We start from the raw sequence: 12,041 nt of genomic DNA, 5'->3' as shown, positions 1-12,041 counted from the left end.
TCCCCAGCTTTCCTCAGTGCTGAGCTTTAGAACGTGGTTTTTTTTTTGCTTGATTGGGGGTTTTGTCCTTGTGTTCTCCTTCCTCGAGCACCCACCAGTTAAAAAAAAAAAAAATTAAAATATTATTTGGCCTTTTTATCCCAAAAAAAAAAAAAAAAAAAATCCACCACATGGGAATGGAACAACCCAACTCACCCAATTTTCTTCCTGGATTGAAAATAAAAGTTTAATTTTTACCTGCTGATTGTGCTGGAGTTGATTGCAGCCACTTTTCTGGCCGGATTTTGGATTTTTAGGGGTTTATTTCCTGTTTGTTTGGGACAAGAAGAGCCTTCCAGAGGTGGAATTTTCATCTCCCCTGAGCCTGGGACACTCTGAGGATCCACCTGGGGGATGCAGCTCCTTGGAGATGCTTTTGGAAAGAAAATAAAATAAAAGCTTTGGAGCCCTGAGAATTGAGCTGCTGCAGGTGGGATTTTTTAAAAAAATAATAAATTAAAAATCTGGCAGATGTGTAAGGGAAGGATGTTATTTATCAACAGCTCCAGTAAAAAAAAAAAAAAAAAAAAAAAAAAAAAAAAGAAAATAAATAATAATAAAAAAAATAAAAGCGGCGAGGAAAACAAAGCAGAAGTGGCAAGGAAGGAAAATAAAATAAAGGAGAAATGCCAGGGAAGGAAAATAAAATAAAGGAGAAAATGCCAGGGAAGGAAAAAAATAATAAAGAAGAAATGCCAGGGAAGGAAAAAAATAATAAAGGAGAAATGCCAGGGAAGGGAAATTAGGCAGAAGTGGCAGGGGAGGAAAATCAGAAATACCAGGGAAGGAAAACAAACACTGAAGCAGCGGTGCCAGGGCAGGTGGAGGGCGGTGCTGGGACACCCTAAGAGCAGCAGCCAAAGTGATTTTTGGGTGTCTCGCCCTCATTTTCTCGTTTTTCCCCGGGCTGTGCTGAGCCCGAGCTCGTCCCTTTCCTTCCTCCATCAGCTCCATCAGCTCCGGCATCGTCTGCGCGCCCTGAGCCCCGAGCCCGACGGGCGGGGAGGGGACGGAGGGAGGGAGGGGAGGAGGCGCTGCCCAGCAGCGCTGCCCGGAGTCCCTGAGCCCTCCCGGAGCCCCAAAATCCTGCCCGGAGCCCCAGAATCCTGTCCGGAGCCCCAGAATCCTGTCCGGAGCCCTCCCGGAGCCCCAAAATCCTGTCCGGAGCCCTCCCGGAGCCCCAAAATCCTCCCGGAGCCCTTTCCGGAGCCTTTCCCGGAGCCCCGGAGACCCAGAACCCGACCTGGAGCCTCGCAGCCCCTGCCCGGAGCCCGACCCGGAGCCTCAAGATCCTGCCCGGAGCGCCTGAGCCCCAAAATCCTGCCCGGAACCCCTCCTGGAGCCCCAAAATCCTGCCCAGAGCCCCAGAGCTCTCCCGGAGCCCCAAAATCCTTCTCGGAGCCCCAGAGCCCTTCCTGGAGCCCCAGAATCCTCCCAGGAGCCCCAAAATCCTGCCCGGAGCCCCTGAGCCCTTCGCAGAGCCCCAAAACCCTCCTCGGAGCCCCTCAGCCCCTGCCCAGAACCCTCCTCGGAGCCTCGGAGCCCCAGAACCCGTCCAGGAGCCCCAAAAATCGTCCCCGGAGCCCCAAAAATCCTCCTCGGAGCCCCCTCCGCAGTCCCGGCCCCGCCGTCTCCCCGCTCTCACCATGCTGGACATTTTCATCCTGATGTTTTTCGCCATCATCGGCCTGGTGATCCTGTCCTACATCATCTACATGCTCTGAGAGAGGAGGATGAGGGTGATCCTGTCCTGCATCATCTACATGCTCTGAGAGAGGAGGATGAGGGTGATCCTGTCCTGCATCATCTACATGCTCTGAGAGAGGAGGATGAGGGTGATCCTGTCCTGCATCATCTACATGCTCTGAGAGAGGAGAGAGGAGGATGATGGTGATCCTGTCCTGCATCATTTCCCCGCTCTGAGAGGAGGGTGAGGCCGAGGCCGGGCGGGCCCAGAGGCGGCAGGTGAGCCCCGGGCCCCCCCAGGGGCGGATTTGGGGGAGGAGGGGGCGGGACGGGGGACAGGGGACACTTTGGGGGTCGGTGCTCAAGGGGGGAGTGATTTTACAAACCAGGATGATTTTTTTTCCAAACCAGAATGATTTTACAAACAAGGATGATCTTACAAACCAGGATGAATCCACAAATCAGGATAATTTTTTTACAAACCAGGGTGATTTTGTTTATAAACCAGGATGATTTTACAAACCAGGATAATTTTTTTGCAAACCAGGATGATTTTACAAACCAGGATGATTTTTTTTACAAACCAGGATGATTTTACAAACCAGGAAAATTCTTTTACAAACCAAAGTGATTTTTTTTACATACCAGGATGATTTTACAAACCAGAGTGATTTGACAAAGCAGGATAATTTTTTACAAACCAGGATGATTTTTACAAGTCAGGGTAATTTTTTTACAAACCAGGGTGATTTTTTTACAAACCAGGGTGATTTTTTTTACAAACCAGGATATTTTTTTTACAAACCAGGACGATTTTACAGAGCAATGATTTTACAAACCAGGATGAATCCACAAATCAGGATAATTTTTTTACAAACCAGGGTGATTTTACAAACCAGGGTGAATCCACAAACCAAGGTGATTTTTTTACATACCAGGATGATTTTACAAACCAGGATGATTTTTTTTTTTACAAACCAGGATGATTTTTGTACAAACCAGGATAATTTTTTACAAACCAGGATGATTTTTGTACAAACCAGGATGATTTTTTTACAAACCAGGATATTTTTTGTACAAACCAGGCTGATTTTGCAGCCCAGGCCGCCCATCGCTCCCAGCGCGCAGCCGCCGGGCTCTCCCCGCCGGGAACAGCCGCTCTCGGCTCGGCTTTTGTTCTGAGAGGGGAAAACGGAACAGCTGCGGGGAAACCGGGCGGGATCCCGAGACTGAGACATCTGAGGAGGGAACTGGGGGTGGGGGCGGCTGCGGATCCGGCACGGGGCTGCTCCATCCTGAGTCCCCATCCCTGAATCCCTGACTCCCCATCCCTGAATCTCCATCCCCAATCCCCATCCCTGACTCCCCATCCCTGAATCCCCATCCCTGAATCCCCATCCCCAATCTCCATCCCTGCCTCCCCATCCCTGAATCTCCATCCCCAATCTCCATCCCTGAATCCCCATCCCTGAATCCCCATCCCTGAATCCCCATCCCTGTATCCCCATCCTTGAATCTCCATCCCCAATCCCCATCCCTGACTCCCCATCCCTGAATCCCCATCCCCAATCCCCATCCCCATCCCCATCCCCATCCCCAATCCCCATCCCCAATCCCCAATCCCCATCCCCATCCCCAATCCCCATCCCCAATCCCCATCCCCAATCCCCATCCCCATCCCCAATCCCCAATCCCCATCCCCATCCCCAATCCCCAATCCCCATCCCCAATCCCCATCCCCAATCCCCATCCCCATCCCCATCCCCATCCCCATCCCCATCCCCATCCCCATCCCCAATCCCCAATCCCCATCCCAATCCCCATCCCCATCCCCATCCCCAATCCCAATCCCAATCCCCATCCCCAATCCCCATCCCCATCCCCATCCCCATCCCCAATCCCAATCCCAATCCCCATCCCCAATCCCCATCCCCATCCCCATCCCCATCCCCAATCCCCAATCCCCATCCCAATCCCCATCCCCATCCCCATCCCCAATCCCCATCCCCATCCCCATCCCCATCCCCATCCCCAATCCCCAATCCCCATCCCCAATCCCCATCCCCATCCCCAATCCCCAATCCCCATCCCCAATCCCCATCCCCATCCCCAATCCCCAATCCCCATCCCCAATCCCCAATCCCCATCCCCAATCCCCATCCCCATCCCCATCCCCATCCCCATCCCCAATCCCCAATCCCCATCCCCATCCCCATCCCCATCCCAATCCCCATCCCCATCCCCATCCCCAATCCCCATCCCAATCCCCATCCCTGAATCCCCATCCCCAGTCCCCATCCCCAATCCCCATCCCCATCCCCATCCCCATCCCCAATCCCCATCCCCATCCCCAATCCCCATCCCAATCCCCATCCCTGAATCCCCATCCCCAGTCCCCATCCCCAATCCCCATCCCTGTATCCCCATCCTTGAATCTCCATCCCTGAATCCCCATCCCTGAATCTCCATCCCTGAATCCCCAATCCCCATCCCCAATCCCCATCCCCATCCCCATCCCAATCCCCATCCCCAATCCCCATCCCTGAATCCTCATCCCTGACTCCCCATCCCCAATCCCCATCCCTGAATCCCCATCCCCAATCCCCAGTCCCCATCCCCATCCCCATCCCCATCCCCATCCCCAATCCCCATCCCTGAATCCCCATCCTGGAGCTGCTCCATCCCCAATCCCATCCCGGCTCACAGCGGCCTCTCTTTTCTCTTTCTCTCCCGCAGCCTCCGCCCGGTCCGTGCCCGTGTCCGAGTCCCCGGAGCCTCCCGGAGCGGCGTTAACCCCTGCGGGCCCAGCGGGGCCGGGGCGGGAATGGGGGACACGGGAAGGGGCTACGAGAAGCTGCTGGGACCCGGTTAATCGCCCTGCCAGGACCTGTGTCCTTCGCCCTGTCAGGACCTGTGTCCTCCTTCCTGCTGCCAGGACTCGGCTAATCCCGCTACCAGGACCTGTTTTCTTCCCCCTATCAGGACCTGTGTCCTTCGCCCTGCCAGGGCCTGGCTAATCCCCCTGTCAGGACCTGTGTCCTTCGCCCTGCCAGGGCCTGGCTAATCCCCCTGTCAGGACCTGTGTCCTTCCCTGCCAGGATCTGTGTCCTTCACCCTATCAGGACCTGTGCCCTTCGTCCTGTCAGGAGCTGTGTCCTTCCCCCTGCCAGGACCAGGCTAATCCCCCTGCCAGGACCTGTGTCCCTTGCCTTGCCAGAACCTGTTTTCTTCCCCCTACCAGGGCCTGTATCCTTTCCCCTGCCAGGACCTCTGTCCTTCGCCCTTCCAGGACCCGGCTAATCCCCCTGCCAGGACCCGTGTCCCCCCCGCGGTGTCCCCAGGGGGTGTGAAGGGTCCTGTCCTGTCCAAGGCTCGGTTTTAGGAAATCGCTTTTATTTTTCGCTGAGCGGAATAAAGAGGAATAACCCGGGAGAGGGAAAACGCTGCCGGTGTCACCCGGGGCCGGGCCAGGGGACAAACCCCGGGAGAGAGTGGGGACCCAGGGATGGAGATCCCGGCTGGGACACCCCAGTGCCCCCCAGGAGCGGCTGGGACAGGGACAAACCCCGGGAACGGGGAGGATCCAGGGAATCCAGGGAATGGAGATCCCGGCTGGGACACCCCAGTGCCCCCAGGAGCGGCTGGGACAGGGACAAACCCCGGGAGAGAGTGGGGACCCAGGGATGGAGATCCCGGCTGGGACACCCCAGTGCCCCCCAGGAGCGGCTGCAGCCCCCGGGGGGTCCCCTGTAGGAGCATCCGTGACTTACAGGGACAAGGGACTCTGCAGAGCTGGGATATTCTGGAATATGTGAGTTTAGAAAGGGCTTTGCCTTCAGCCACCAGCCTGGGCTGGAGGGAAGCCCAAAGAGAGGGAGAGAGAGAGAGCAAGAGGGGATGGGATAAGGAGAGGGGAGTGAGAGCAAGGGCAGGGTCAGAGTGCAGGGGGAGAGCAGGGAAAAGGGAGAGGGAAAAGAGAGCGGGAAAAGAGAGAGGGGAAAAAAAAGAGTGGGAAAAGAGTGGGGGGAAAGAGAGAGGGAAAAGAGCAGGGAAAAGTGAGTGGGAAAAGAGAGCAGGGAAAAGAGAGAGGGAAAAGAGAGCAGGGAAAAGAGAGTGAGGTCCTGGTTCCAATCCATTCTATCTCCTTTTATGATGAATATTCTAATTTACAGCGACCAACCAGCACAAGACACAAAACCCTATAGAATCTCCATACAGCCTATAAGAACTGCCACATTACCATGTGTTATAATTTAAACTCTAAAAAACGACTCTTTAGACTTTTCTGTTTTGCTCCATTGACCTTTGGCTCCTTCAGAAGGGGATTGTTCAATCCAAAGGGATTCTCCTTCAGCTGCCCAGGCTGTTGTTTTCAGGTTATATAATAATTAAGACTCGATATCCTACAACTCAAATTAAGCTTCCATTTCTATTTCAATTACAGGTTTCATATTTTCAGAATTTTTTGCTAAGCAATCCTATTGATAAGGTTTCCCTGATTGATCTTCCCCAGTAGTTCCCACACCAGGTGTCCCCTTGGAGGGTCCCCAAGTGTCCCCAACCCTCACCCGGGTCCCTCTCTGGTGTCTGGGGAAGCTCCAGGAGGCTTTGGATGGGAAAAGAAACTTTTAACATGATGGAAAGAACTTTGTTTTCTCCCCTGTTTGGATTGGAGACGCCCAGGGAGGTGTTTGGGGCATCGGGAGGATTTTTCTTGGCCTTTTTTGAAGCCCTGCATCAATCCCTGCCCTCCTGAGTGAATGTTTCACACTCCTGAAAGGCAAAATTTTTAAATTCCTGGTGTCTCCCAGGGTTGGTTTTTGTTGTTGTCGTTGTTTTTTGGTGTTTTTTTGGTTTGTTTTGGGGTTTTTTTGGGGTTTTTTTGGTTGGTTGGTTGGTTGGTTTTTTGGGTTTGGTTATTTGTGGGGGGTTTTTTTGTTTGTTTTTGGGTTTTGGGGTTTGTTTTTTGTGTGTGTGTGTGTTTTTTTGGTTTGGTTTGGGTTGGGTTTTTTGTGGTTTTTGTTTGTTTGTTTGGTTGGTTGGTTTGTTTGTTTGTATTGTTTTTTTTTGTTTTTTGTGGTTTTTTTTTGTTTTGTTTTTTTTTTTATTATTATTTTTTTTTTTTTTTTTTAATTTTTTTAAGCAAAGAGCACCCAAAATATCCATAATGGGGAAAACTTCGTGCCCCTCCAGTTATTATGGAATTATTCACAGAACCCTGTGGGATGCAGGGAGAGCAGGGAAACGCTGGGATTTTCAACAGAGGATGTTCACAGGGGAAAAATGAGATATTTCAGAGGCTGGGAATGCTGGATGTGAATTCTTTGACGCTGCAATTTCCTGTCAGCAAAACTCCTGAGAGAAATTCCGAGCCGGGGATTTCACCCCGAGCTGGGTCTGGGTGATCCCCCCCGGAGGTGAGGAAATGTCTCTGCCTCGCTCCAGCACCAAATATAGCCGGGAAAAGAGCCTGGGATGTTCCGGGAGGAATTTCTGCACTTTCTCAATCCCCTCCCCTCCTGCAGGCCCGAGTGTGCTGGAGCCACGGGGGGAGAGGAGCGAGGAGAGGAATGTGAGGAATGGAAACTCAGCTGAGGGTGAGACCAGGAATGATCCTTTTCCCTCTGACTGCCGGGGCTGACAGAGCTGCCAGCTCTGCTGAGGAATCCCCTCCTGCTGCCCCAAACCCCCTCCTGCTGCCCCAAATCAATCCCCTGCTGCCGCCCCAAACCCCCTCCTGCTGCCCCAAACCCCCTCCTGCTGCCCCAAATCCCCTCCTGCCGCCCCAAACCCCCTCCTGCTGCCCCAAACCCCCTCCTGCTGCCCCAAATCAATCCCCTGCTGCCGCCCCAAACCCCCTCCTGCTGCCCCAAACCCCCTCCTGCTGCCCCAAATCCCCTCCTGCCGCCCCAAACCCCCTCCTGCTGCCCCAAACCCCCTCCTGCTGCCCCAAATCAATCCCCTGCTGCCGCCCCAAACCCCCTCCTGCTGCCCCAAACCCCCTCCTGCTGCCCCAAATCAATCCCCTGCTGCCGCCCCAAACCTCCTCCTGCTGCCCCAAACCCCCTCCTGCTGCCCCAAATCAATCCCCTGCTGCCGCCCCAAACCCCCTCCTGCTGCCCCAAACCCCCTCCTGCTGCCCCAAATCCCCTCCTGCCGCCCCAAACCCCCTCCTGCTGCCCCAAACCCCCTCCTGCTGCCCCAAATCAATCCCCTCCTGCTGCCCCAAACCCCCTCCTGCCGCCCCAAATCAATCCCCTCCTGCTGCCCCAAATCCCCTCCTGCTGCCCCAAATCCCCTCCTGCTGCCCCAAACCCCCTCCTGCCGCCCCAAATCAATCCCCTCCTGCTGCCCCAAATCCCCTCCTGCTGCCCCAAATCCCCTCCTGCTGCCCCAAACCCGGGATGGAAGGTGAGGAGGGCTGGGAAAAGGGGCCCAGAGCAAGAGAGGGGTGGGAAAAGGGATCCAGGGCAGAAAAGAGGTGGGAAAAGGGATCCAGGAGAGCAGAGAAGTGGGAAAAAGGGGTGCAGGAGAGCAGAGGGGTGGGAAAAGGGGCCCAGAGCAAGAGAGGGGTGGGAAAAGGGGTCCAGGACAGAATTGGGGTGGGAAAAGGGTTCCAGGGAAGAAAAGAGGTGGGAGAAGGGATCCAGGAGAGCAGAGGGATGGGTAAAGGGATCCAGGACAGAAGAGAGATGGGAAAAGAGATCCAGGAGAGCAGAGGAGTGGGAAAAGGGATCGCTGAGAGGTGGTAAAAGGGATCTGGGGCAGTAGAGGGGTGGGAAAAGGGATCCAGGAGGGCAAAAGAGGGCTGGGAAAAGGGATCCGGGAGAGCAGAGGGGTGGGGAAAGGGGTCCAGGGCACGAAAGAGGTGGGAGAAGGGATCCAGGAGAGCAGAGGAGTGGGAAAAGGGATCCAGGGCAGAATTGGGGTGGGAAAAGGGATCCAGGAGAGCAGAGAGGGGTGGGAAAAGGGATCCAGGGCAAAAGAGAGGTGGGAAAAGGGATCCAGAGCAAGAGAGGGGTGGGGAAAGGGATCCAGGGCAGCAGAGGGGTGGGAAAAGGGATCCAGGACAGAATTGGGGTGGGAAAAGGGATCCAGGAGAGCAGAGAGGGGTGGGGAAAGGGATCCAGGAGAGCAGAGGGGTGGGAAAAGGATTCAGGGCAGCAGAGGGGTGTAGCCCTGGTTCTGTCCCTGAGGTGTTTTGGTTTATTCTGAAATTCTTTTCCCAGGGAATTTTCTGCAAACAGGAGAAATGTTTTTGTAGCTGGAACTTTGTCATTCATTCCTTTCCCTGGGAGGGACTTCTCCTTGCTGTCCCTCTGCTCTGACCAATGGGAGTGAAGAGGTTTTGATTCTGTTTTCACCAATCAAACTGGTCTGTGTGAAATGGGATGAAAGGGAAACACATCCCAAAAAATCAAGGAGTCATTTTCAGCCTCCTGAAGCTCAGGGTTTGTGCTGTTGTGGTGTAAAACAGAGTCAGAGGGGTTTGCAGCCAGCCAAGCACCCCAGAGGACAGGGACAGTGTCCCCTGCAGCCAGGATCCAACCCTGCCACTCTGCCATGGAGGGATTTGCTCCTGACCTTGAGTTTTACCCACTCCCCACTGCAGCAGTTAAAATTTGGCATAAAAAAAAAAAAAAAAAAAAAAAAAAAAAAAAAATAAAAATAAAAAAAATCCCCTTTTCTCCAGCACCCCCATCCCAGCTCATCTGCACCTGGAGCCTGTTTGAGCTGATCCAAGGGGAATTTTTTTGGGAAAAAGAGGGTGCAGGGCTGGGATAATTTCCCATTTTGCTCCAGCCTGGAGTCTGCGAACAGCACAGAGAGCTCTGGTGCCTTTTATTGCCCTCGAGTGTCTTTTATTGCCCTCGAGTGCCTTTTATTGCCCTCGAGTGTCTTTTATTGCCCTCGAGTGCCTTTTATTGCCCTCGAGTGTCTTTTATTGCCCTCGAGTGTCTTTTTTTTTGCCCCCACAGGGGGGATTGGGGTTCCCTCCTTGGGGAAGGAAGGCCCTGATGATGGAAATGTGGCCAAAATGCCACCAGGGATGTCCCCAGCCGGCTGGGAGGTGTCCCCTGGCTGGGCTGGCACTGCCTGGCCTTTAATGCCCCTCCCCAGCCAAGCCAAGCGCTCCCCGAGGCGCCGGCAGTTAATGACAATTAATAAAGACACGGATAATTCACTCCAGCCCCGCCGGCTGCTGCAGGCAATCAAAGAACTCTCTTTTCTTTTCCCCTTGGCTGAGCTCTGAGAAATAAAAGGCTCCTCTTTGTGCCCGGGCTGGAATTTCTGGCGGCTGCGGGACACACAAAGGGCCGGGTTCTGTCCCTCCTCCTGCCCCATCCGGGATTATTGATCGGGAGCGATTCCTGGGGAAAAAGGGATGAAAAAACCTGGGCTGGAGATTCCTGGAGGCCTTTTCCCCTCGCTGTTCTCACACTGGGAGGGTTTTCTCCTCGAATTTCAGTCGGTTCCCTGAGTGGAAACCAGAGGAATTTCTGAATGAATTTCTGGATTAATTTTTGGAGGAATTTCTGGATGAATTTTTGGATTAATTTCTGGATGAATTTCTGGAAGAATTTCTGGATGAATTTCTGAATGAATTTCTGGATTAATTTCTGGAGGAATTTCTGGAGGAATTTCTGGATGAATTTCTGGAGGAATTTTCTGTCCCTTCAGAAATCACAACGCCCTTAAAACGTCACCTTCGAACAGCCAAAGGGAAAGGGGAAAAAATGGGATGTTTTGAGCGTTTTCCAGCTCAGAAAAGGTTTCACCTCTGCCATCTGCCGGCCCCTGCTCGGACCCGCCTTTGGAAAGGGAATATTCAGGGAGGGGAAAGTAAAACAGAAAATCAAACCCTTCTCGGAGCAGCAAACATTTATCCGTTTAATGAAGCAGCAGTTCGGATTTAATGTGTTTAATGGGGGTCTTCAACTTGGCTAAACCCTAAAACGCTTCAACAGTTGGTACCTGGGGCAGGGGGGGGGTTTGGAGTCTCTTTTGCTTCATAAAAACCTGGAGATGGAGAGGAAAGGGTGCTGGGAAAAGAATGCAGTGTGTGTTCCCAGGGGAGAGGCCCCAGCCTTGTTCTCTGCAGGAGCAGAGCTCAGGGAAGGGAATTCCACTCCTCAAACCCTCTGTGAGCTGGTCTGGGATGGGTGGGCTCAGCTTCTGCCGCTCCAGATCTCACTGGGGCAGAAATTTCAGACAAAATCAGAAAATTTTCTGTAAATGTTCAAATGAAAATAAAGAGAAATCCATCAGGAGCACAGGAGGAATTCATGGGCCCAACTTCTGCCACTCCAGCTCTCACTGGGGCAGGAATTTCAGACAGAATCAGAGAATTCTCTGTGAATGTTCAAAGGAAAATAGAGATAAATCCAGCAGGAACAGAGGAGACCTCTGTGGGCACAGGGTGGGCTCATGGAGCTCTCACTGGGATGGGAATTTCAGAGAGAATTTTTTTTTTTTCTCTGCAAATGTTCAGAGGAAAAGAAAGAGGAAATCCAGCAGGAACAGAGGCGGGCTCCATGGGCTCAGCTTCTGCCACTCCAGCTCTCACTGGGGCAGGAATTTCAGACAGAATCAGAGATTTCTCTGTAAATGTTCAAAGGAAAATAAATAAATCGATTGGGAACAGAGGAGAGCTCTGTGGGCTCAGCTTCTGCCACTCCAGATCTCACTGGGGCAGGAATTTCAGACAGAATCAGAGATTTCTCTGTAAATATTCAGAGGAAAATAAAGAGAAATCCAGCAGGAACAGAGGCGGGCTCCATGGGCTCAGCTTCTGCCACTCCAGCTCTTATTGGAACAGGAATTTCAGACAGAATCAGAGATTTCTCTGTAAATGTTCAAAGGAAAATAAATAAATCGATTGGGAACAGAGGAGAGCTCCATGGGCCCAGCTTCTGCCACTCCAGATCTCACTGGGACAGGAATTTCAGACAGAATCAAAAAAATTCTCTGCAAATGTTCAAAGGAAAATAAAGAGAAATCCAGCAGGAACAGAGGAGGACTCTGTGGGCACAGGGTGGGCTCATGAAGCTCTCACTGGGATGGGAATTTCAGAAAGAAATTATTTTTCTCTACAAATGCTCAAGGGAAAAGAAATAAATGCAACAGGAATAGAGGAGAGCTCCATGGGCCCAACTTCTGCCACTCCAGATCTCACTGGGACGGCAATTTCAGACAGAATCAGAGATTTCTCTGTAAATATTCAGAGGAAAATAAAGAGAAATCCAGCAGGAACACAGGAGGGCTCCATGGGCTCAGCTTCTGCCACCCCAGCTCTTATTGGAACAGGAATTTCA

This window comes from Zosterops lateralis (genome assembly GCF_965231275.1).
Source record: "Zosterops lateralis genome assembly, chromosome: 24".
In the NCBI taxonomy this organism is placed as follows: domain Eukaryota; kingdom Metazoa; phylum Chordata; class Aves; order Passeriformes; family Zosteropidae; genus Zosterops; species Zosterops lateralis.
The sequence above is the reverse complement of the archived record's forward strand: the minus strand, read 5'-3'. Positions refer to the sequence as shown.